Raw genomic sequence first — 9328 nt, forward strand, 5'->3', positions numbered from 1 at the left:
GTCACGCCCCTTTTGTGTTGTGACACGCCCCTTCCACATGGCCACGCCCCTTTCTGAATGTGTACCTATTTCTGCCCTTCAAATGTTGGAGGGTATGCAATTCCTGTTTACCCAGGGCCGGCGCCACCACTAGGCAGCATTAGGTAAGTGCCACTAGAGGGCGGCATGAAGTGAGGTCATCGTCACCAGCACGCCGCCCTGACTGGAACTGGTGCAGGTGAGCGGCGGGTCTGCCTGCACCCCCCTCCCCCTAGCTGGAGCAAAGGGTCTGTCCGCACCCTCCCCCCCGATGGAGCAGCGTGTCTGTCCGCACCATCACTACTGCCCCCCCTCTATGCCTGGGGCGGTGAAAGGGCTTACACCGGCACTGTTTACCCGGTGGTTGAAATGATCGTAAAGGGTGGTTTGTCTCTTGGTTTCAGTTGTTCATTCTCAACAAAAAAATGAATCTCTTAAATACTGAACCGATAGGTTTATGGATCACCCTACTTTGAAGTAAAGCAAGGGGCCTTGCTTTTGAGAGAGAACCTTGAGGAACATGAGGACTTTTTTGAACCAATCAACCCATAGGCAGTTTTATCACAATGTGTTAAAGGTTGAGGGGACCCCCCCCCCTCCCCCCAAATAAAAAAAATATCAAATATTTTGAAAAACCACGGTTTTTGGTTTTCTAAATATTTTGGTGTTTGGAATACACGTATAAGGGAGACCCAACTTGTACTACCAAGTTCACTTCAAAATGCGGTGTAATTATACCTCATGAGTAACTGCCCCATTTTAAAATTCTGGTATTGGGAGAGATAGTTAGATAACAATTGTGTTGCTTAAATAGAGGATAACTTGAAATTCTAAGGTGCAAGGCCATCATGCAGTGTCACATTGCGTTAAATCCCCAGTATTAGGCAAGGAAATGCTTAATGTGCTTTTGGAGAATTTCTCAGTAATAAATGTCTGTTTCAATTGTTTCCCCTGTTCTTCTCTGTCTGTTCCTCTGCTCCCTTCCTGTGACTGATAAGTTCAGTGGTTCTGACAGAAAATTCATTACTTGTTTTTTCCCCCCTTCTCTTTTACCCAGACAGCTTCGCGCCTGATCTGTCAGCCTCTTCCATCCTGATTATCTGGAGACGCCAATTTCAAAGAGACATCTTAATAGTGATGTCAACAAATTAATTAGATGTGTTAATGAGCTAAAAGCAACTCAAATTAAATTAATGCAGTAATAAGCACAGACAGCAAAATTAGCTCCAATTTCTGTAAATGACTCTGAACTGTACACAACATATCATCCTGCTAGTACATTACCATCCCCCACAGCTAATCAAGAACTCCAGTGCAATTAACTGCTTAATTACAAAACACACACACAGCCTGGAGTTCCAAAGGCAGATGAGAGGCTGTGTTCTACCTGGGAAAAAGAGATATCGCAGTCAAAATTAAACAATGTTCTAACATTCCCCTTTCCGCAGAACAGCAGGGTACGTGGCGGTGTGGCTCAGATCTGAGGCAGGTTCTACAAAGCAGTTATATAGAATATGGAGGAATTATTTTTTTTTTTTAAATAAAATTCCTCTGTGGTACAGATAGAGACATTCTCATCTAGCCCTTTAATAGGTTTAAGTGGGCCAGAGCCATCAGATTATTCGTTTGCACGGGGTCAATGTTTTTTGATGCGTGCACCTTCCACATCTTTCGGCGAATATCAAAAGATGTGGGAGGGTCCCAGTGGCATGCGAGTGGATGTTTATGTGAAAAGTCCATTTGCAGCCAGTGCGAACGTACGCCTGCGCCTCAGAAGTCCGGAACCCCAATTTTGTTGTATAGTGCGAACGTACGCGCCTTGCGAATGGTGGGCCGGCGTACCACCATTCACAAGGAGGGACCTGGTTCACTCGCAAGGATGTGAATTTGCAGCGAATGAACTAGAATAACCCCCTTAATCCTATGCTAATCCCCTACTGTATTGTTCTATGTATTATATTGCAGCTGAGAACAATAGGCCTTGGTGAGCGATGGCTATACAGAGAAGGCTAGTTGAAGAAGGCTCCATCTGTATATCAGTTAGAATTGCGGCTTCAACACTCAGGGTCCATCAGAATCAGAATCAGCTTTATTGGATTTCGATGTAACCGAGGCCCTATCTGCGTAGAGTTTGGAGATTTTATTTTCAGTCACTCGAAATTTGCGCATATGTAAATGTACGTAATTTATTAATGACTTACAGTATGCAGGATTGTGGGATGTTACAGGACGTTTCACTACACTGTGAGTACGGGAATGGGTCATAGGGTCAACAGAACTTAGGTCGACATGCTCGTTAGATCAACACAAGCATTAAGTTGACATGGAAAAGTACGAGGTGAAAAAAAGTTGGCATGAATTTTTCATGTTTTTTTGATGTTGACTCAAGTTGACATGGACACCGTATAAGTGTACACTCGGCACACTAATATATTCTTCCTTTATGCCCGCTTAAATAGTAAAGTATGAAAAACCACCTTTTTAAGAAAGAAAAAGAAAAAAAACATGAAAAACATATGTAGACCTTTTTCATGTCGTCCTTTTACATGTCGACCTAATGGCAATGTCAGCCTAATGCATGTCAAACTATTTCCTGTGTCGACCTAGTGACTGTCAACGTTTAGTGGTTGACCTACTGACTGTCAAGCTAATGCTTGTAGACCTAGAGGCCGCATCCGGTGAGTACAGATGGACAACATTTTTGTTTTTGTATTTGCAGATTTAATAGAGGCTACATCAAAAGTACTGTAAAATCGTATATAGAACAACATCCCACGCAAAATTGAATTTTGGCAAAACATCTGTCATTTTACATAGATGAATATAGAATCTCCTGATTTACTAACAGTCAAATTTAAAATCTAGCACAAAATTGAACTGTAAATTCCCAAAATAATAGACTAATGACAGACAGCCGATTTGATCTTTATAGACAACATTCCATTGCCTAAACCTTCATATATCTGTAAGACTAGAGACGATGGACCCTATGGGGGGTATTATTTATTTATTTATTATCAGTTTCTTATATAGCGCAAACATATTCCATAGCGCTTTACAGAGTATAGTTGAACATTCACATCAGTCCCTGCCCCAGTGGAGCTTACAATCTATATTCCCTACCACATGTACACGCACACACAGACATTCTAGGGTTAATCTTGTTGGGAGCCAATTAACCTACCAGTATAGTTTTGGATTGTGGGAGGACAGGAGTAACCGGAGTAAACCCACGCAAACACGGGGACAATATACAAACTCCACACAGTTAGGGCCATAGTGGGTATTCAATCTTGGCCGCTATTTCTGACAGGCGAAATACCAACCACCGCCTAGTCAATGCTGCCGTTTCCAACAGCATTGTAGGCAGATTCTGACAAAACAGATCCACCTTTAAAACAAGCCGCGGATTGTGGAATTCAGGGCCATTTTTTGACAATCCCCATCCGTTTTTGCTGGTACATGGTACATGTCTTGTACATGCGCAGTTCCCCAGATCTGGAGATGCATCCAAACCAGAATTACAGAAACCACAACAGCTTCTAACATGTGATATATAAGGACCAGTAGGATGGTTATTATATAGGTGATTTTGTATAGATGATTTCAAAATGGAGTCAAAGTCAAACATCAAATTCAATTTTGAAATCTATTTCAGAATAAAATCTTAGAAAATGTGGGATTTGATCAGTAAAAAAGAATATTGATTTGATTGAAGAAAGGGAAACCTTACTTAGCGGTAGTGGATTTACCAGCTCGGCAACAAAAGCGGCCACTTAGTACCCTGTGGATCGCCAACAGAGATGTATTATATCGTTCTCCTGGCCCATGAGGATTGTAACTAGTAAACAAAGTTTGGGGGGTTGGTAACAGGACACACACATGATAACTTATATCAATAAGCTATTCTCTAGTTTAAGCACACTGAGAGATGAAATGATACATAATATATCATTGCATCTCTCAAATATTTTTTTTACAAAATGCTACATACAGACAAAAGGCAAAAGCATTGCCCCTCAAAAAACATTGAAAAAGCAATTTCTGCTCAGAGAAAGTCTGGGGATTATGGCTACAGGCAAAACCCCATCAACAAAAAGACACTATGCAGCCAACTCCTGGGTCTGTTGGAAGACTTGTCAAGTCTAAAACAAGAAGAGAAAGTTCAAGTAATGGTAATTGCACAGCCAAACCCGAGCAGCGCTGGGTACCTCAGCTAGTTATATATAAGTGCCCCCCTACAGCCTAGCAGGTTTACACAACTTCCAACAGTCCCTGACCCTTTGTCCCACCACAGTGCAATCTTCAAAAATTGGGGGGAGCACACACCTCTGCTATGCATTCACAGTACAGAGTGGGCCAGGGAGCATCTCAGGGAGTTGTAGGCATACCCCTAAAATGATGAGAACAGGGGTGTCGCAAGGCTCCAGTCCTTTTAATGATTATCTATCCCCTTTTTATGCATGCACAGTGGGGGTTATTCCGAAGGACTAAATCAGCCGCTGGTACTTGCATCAGTCTTGGGTCCATTCATTTGGTGATAGTGGGTGAGTAATGTTTAAATCCTCCGACCACATTTCTCTTGATGTCCGAGACTGGCCCTATATCCACTTCATACTTCATGTTGTCGAAAAAAGTTGGAATTGAAGATTTTTATTGAAGAGCAGACACCAATCTTTGAAATCAAATACCAGAATTATGTTTTTTTAAGTGTCTTAGAACCCAAAATATTTCTTCATCCGGAAAACATGCAGCCAGCGGCAATAATTTTACTCTCACACAATTTCTGCATTGGTTGAAACTGTTAGCATCGATGGTGCCTACCACTTAATGATGTATCTTTATACCAAAATGTTTGCTGAGCAGAAGACAGGGAAAAAGTAAAGTAAATGCCAGCCGGTTTATAGCAGAGACCTGGATGCAGGTTGTTTATCACTTACATCAGAATCTGAAGAGCATCTTAGAGCCTAATTGCCCAATATCACTGATTTCCCACCGGGGCGGAAAAATTAATAGCGCTGGAAAGCTGTGCGGGCTTCTGATTATGTCCACAGACACTAATTGCACAGAGAGGTTGAAGAGGGAAACAGTGCAATGATGACTATCATAGAAAAATGGAGAATTGATATTGATGACAATAATCGAACAGAATGTTGGGAAAGCATCACTGCATGGAGATTAATGCTCCCTGTAAAAGTAGCCGGTGGAATCTATTGTGTTGAGAACAGACAGGCAATGAATGAAAGCTCACTGCAACATAGTGTTTTTTATACATCCGTAAACTTATTTTTAGATTTTAAATTGGTTAAAAAAAGATAAGCATATTCAATGGGTGCTGGGTGCGCAGAGTGGGCCCCTTTGACCCATGATCCCATGTGCATCATTCATCCTGCACCCATTACGACAGTACGGATGGTGTAATGGTTAGCATTACTGCCTTACAGCACTGAGGGCATGGGTTTGACTCCCACTAACCCGGTTTTCTCTGGGTAATGTGGTTTCCTCCCACAATTCAAAAATTAATGATAGGTTATTTGTCTCACAACAAAAAAACTTAACCCTACCCTATGTGTACATGGGCAACTGGATGAGCCAAGATGTTGTTATCTGAGAAAGAAGTAAGAAGAAGAAATAGACATTGACATTGGCTGATATTACTACAAAGTATCTGTAGGATGGAAGAACTCCATGTATGTATGTTACAATTTGAAAGTTTCCAGACCCCCTGCACACTACATTTTTTTTAATGTAACTGTGGTTGCTATAGTAATTGTGTGATACTTATCAAACTATAGATCTTTCGTAGCAGTTTGAAGAAAAGCTTATTTTAGAAAAGCATAAATCTTTATTAATCTCCTAAATACATATGAAATCGTCTTCAAGTAGTCTCACAGCAATAACATAAAACAAGATAATGAAACATAAACCACAGTCTATAGCATGGGATTTTTATTGCAGTTAACAGTGGATAAATTGTAACCAATCAGCTCCTACTTCTATTTTATTTAGAATTTACTTGATAAATGCTGCCTTGAAGCTGATTGCTTACTATGGACAACTTCTAATTTTGTCCACTCTTTACACTGCTTGATACATCTCCCCCCATGTGATCTAGCTATCAAAATGATCAGAAAAGTACAATTTTTTGTAAACGTGAGACCAAACAATAGCAAGGACCAGGGCTGGTGTAAAGTTCTTGGATCCCTAGGCAAAACTTCAATCTACTGTGCCTCCCACCCCCCTCAACCCCACCAATACCCACTCTCCAACCCCTCAAATTAAATAGAAGTGTGGAAGTGGTGTCTAAGATGTTCCATGGCTGCCACCTGCATTAACATTTTGAGTGCCAATTGAATTTGTCAAAATTGGTGTGAAAATTGCCAAGCAAACATTATTACTCGTCATAATGACCTGTAATGTTTAACTTATATAGGAAAATATAATCTTATTTTTACACAAGTTTTTTATTTGAGTTTATATAACAAATGTGAGCGACGCCGGCATTTTTATCGGATATTTTGCACATCTCTCAAAGAGATGTTGGCACTTGAAGGGTTAAGTACAACAAGGAAGAGATACATGTTAATAACGCTGTTAAAAAAAAAATACATAACTGAACACAGTAAATCTAGCCAAGGTGGCACGTAAACTGTGAGTCCAATCCAAATGCCCCCTCTGCCCTGCCCTCAACTATAAAATGTAATATACCCATCATTATTGATCACTTCTGTCAGCCTTAGCACATTCTGAGTATTAAGACAAAGCTTTCTCAAAGGATGTTTAAAGTATCGGGATATATCATCTATGTGACAAGATTCGTGCTATTGATTTGGAGTTCTGTAATGTTGTTACTGCAGCTGTCCTATAGGCCTTTGAACACACAACAAAACTATGTCATGTGGGTCACTTAACCCTGCAGATCCCTGTCAGTTGGTGGCGACAAACATACATATGAGGACACAGGCATGGAGCCAGAAGATGTCTCCTTTTCTCTGTGTTAATTCCTCTCATCTCCTTCATGTTTTCCTTTTTTTCTACTGCAATTAGTTAGTCTGCTAATAGGCAAAGGATATTTTTAGTTAATTTCAGTTCCACCTAATTGATTCTAAGTGAAACCTAGCAACTGAGTTAATTGATCAGTGTATTACACAGTAACTGCGAGGTAACTCCCTTAGCAACCGCCATCCTTGGGACTCATAAAAAAATAATGATGAAAACAATGGATATACCGATGACAGGATAAACCCATAAAATTACTCCTGGGGTTTTCAAAGGGTGGGGGGGAGATGTTCGTTTGGCTTCCGTTCACGGAACAAAGGCTGTGAATATTAAAGTGAGGACAGAGGAAGGCATACTGTGAAGACATTTATCTCTGATCTTTAGACCTCTGCGGCATCTCTGTACAACCTGGGCATGCAAACGTACAAACCCATAATAGAAAATTTACATAGGGCAAAATATGGAGTCTCTGTGTAACCAGATTAAATTAATTCTATTGAGCATTTGACACCAAGAATGAGCCTGATCCTTATAATCCAAGAAAACTTGTTACATAGGGTAGCCATTCCCGGGATCGGGATTGGCGGGTCCCGGGATTTGGTCCCAAAATTGCCGGGATTTCTATCCAATCCCGGGATTTTGGGATTAGACTGCACATGTGTGATGTTCTCGGCTGTGCAGCTCTGCACAGCGTGATGTGGTCAGAGGTCATGTTGCAATGGACACACCACCCTCCCGCCTCACACTCTTCCGCATCACTCTGCCGGTTCCTGGCCTCAGCCGTCCACCTGGCTACTGGCCTCACCCGCCCATGTAAGTAACTATGCGGGCGGCCGGGATGTTTCAAGGGATTAAAAAAATGAGGCTGTTGTTTGTTTTGGTTTGGCACCATTGGAAGCATCTTTTGGCCATGATAAGAATAAGTCCCTTGTCATGTCTGCTCATAGGATCAAGAAATACAAATGTATTTTGTTTTTAATTTTTTGCATCCAACTGCACACAATATGCACCCGACTGCACCCAACTGCACACAATATGCACCTGACTGCATCTAACTGCACACAATATGCACCCAACTGCACACAATATGCACCTGACTGCATCTAACTGCAGCCAATATGCACCAACTGCATCCAACTGCAGCCAATATGCACCTGACTGCATCCAACTGCACCTAATAAGCACCTGACTGCATCCAACTGCACCTAATATGCACCGACTGCATCCAACTGCAGCCAATATGCACCTGACTGCATCCAACTGCACCCAATATGCACCTGACTGCATCCAACTGCACCCAATATACACCTGACTGCATCCAACTGCACCCAATATGCACCCAACTGTATCCAACTGCACCTAATATGCACCGACTGCATCCAACTGCACCCAATATGCACCAACTGCATCCAACTGCAGCCAATATGCACCTGACTGCATCCAACTGCAGCCAATATGCACCCGACTGTATCCAAATGCACCTAATATGCACCCATATCTCCCAACATGACCCTCTCCAGGAGGGACACAATGCTCTTTTTCTGGACTTCCTTCTAACTTTATGATTGCTATCACCTGTTTTAAACAGGTTAATTTATAGCAAAGGTGTTTCACCACAGGTGATAGCAATCTTATATTAAGAGGGAAGTCCAAAAAAGCATTCTGTCAATCCTGGAGAGGGTCATGTTGGGAGGTATGTGCACCTGACAGCATCCAACTGCACCCAATATGCACATGACTGCATTAGGTACAAAGTGACTAATAATGTGACAATTTCCAAAGAGAAAATTTTAGAAAAACAAATGAACATTTGATTGCAATCAGCCATGTCCTGGGATATTCTGTTATCTGGTAACATTTTCCTATTTCACATAATATACTGGAGTCATGTCTGTTCAGCCTGTTCCTCTCACTGTACTAGGATATTGCTCATAATAGTAATAAATATGGTAATTAATTCACACAAAATACATTATGGAATTAAACAGTATGAGTTACATTACGGGCTGCGGCACATTTTCCATTGCACTACATATTTAAAATTGTTTCAATATTTTGTACAACTGCATCTGCTTTCCTTATATTTCCATACTAATTTGATTATGTGATATGGCAGTGGATGGTGATGTAATTATTAAGTAACTTTATGATAAGAGAATTTGTGAGGTGTAAATTCAATCTTACTGTCTCTCCTTGGTATAACAGCGGTGAGATTGGAGGGTCGGGAACTGGGAAGGGGTAGCAGGAAATCTGAGACTTCTCTTTCTTGTTGAGACTGACAATCTGATTACATTCATTTCAAAATTATAGG

The 9328-nt window shown here is 41.2% G+C and overlaps 1 long non-coding RNA gene across 1 annotated transcript in view; it reads left to right on the forward strand.

Annotated features, from left to right (window-relative positions):
• Positions 1 to 1168, forward strand: part of LOC146019447 (uncharacterized) — a 69064-nt gene extending 67896 nt beyond the window's left edge. The window contains exon 3 of the long non-coding RNA XR_014450547.1: positions 1076 to 1168. This is a non-coding gene — a long non-coding RNA (uncharacterized LOC146019447). The remainder of the gene's footprint in view (positions 1 to 1075) is intronic.
• The last annotated feature ends 8160 nt before the right edge of the window (positions 1169 to 9328 follow it).

This window comes from Crinia signifera, chromosome 7, assembly GCF_055691185.1.
Source record: "Crinia signifera chromosome 7, ASM5569118v1, whole genome shotgun sequence".
In the NCBI taxonomy this organism is placed as follows: Eukaryota; Metazoa; Chordata; class Amphibia; order Anura; family Myobatrachidae; genus Crinia; species Crinia signifera.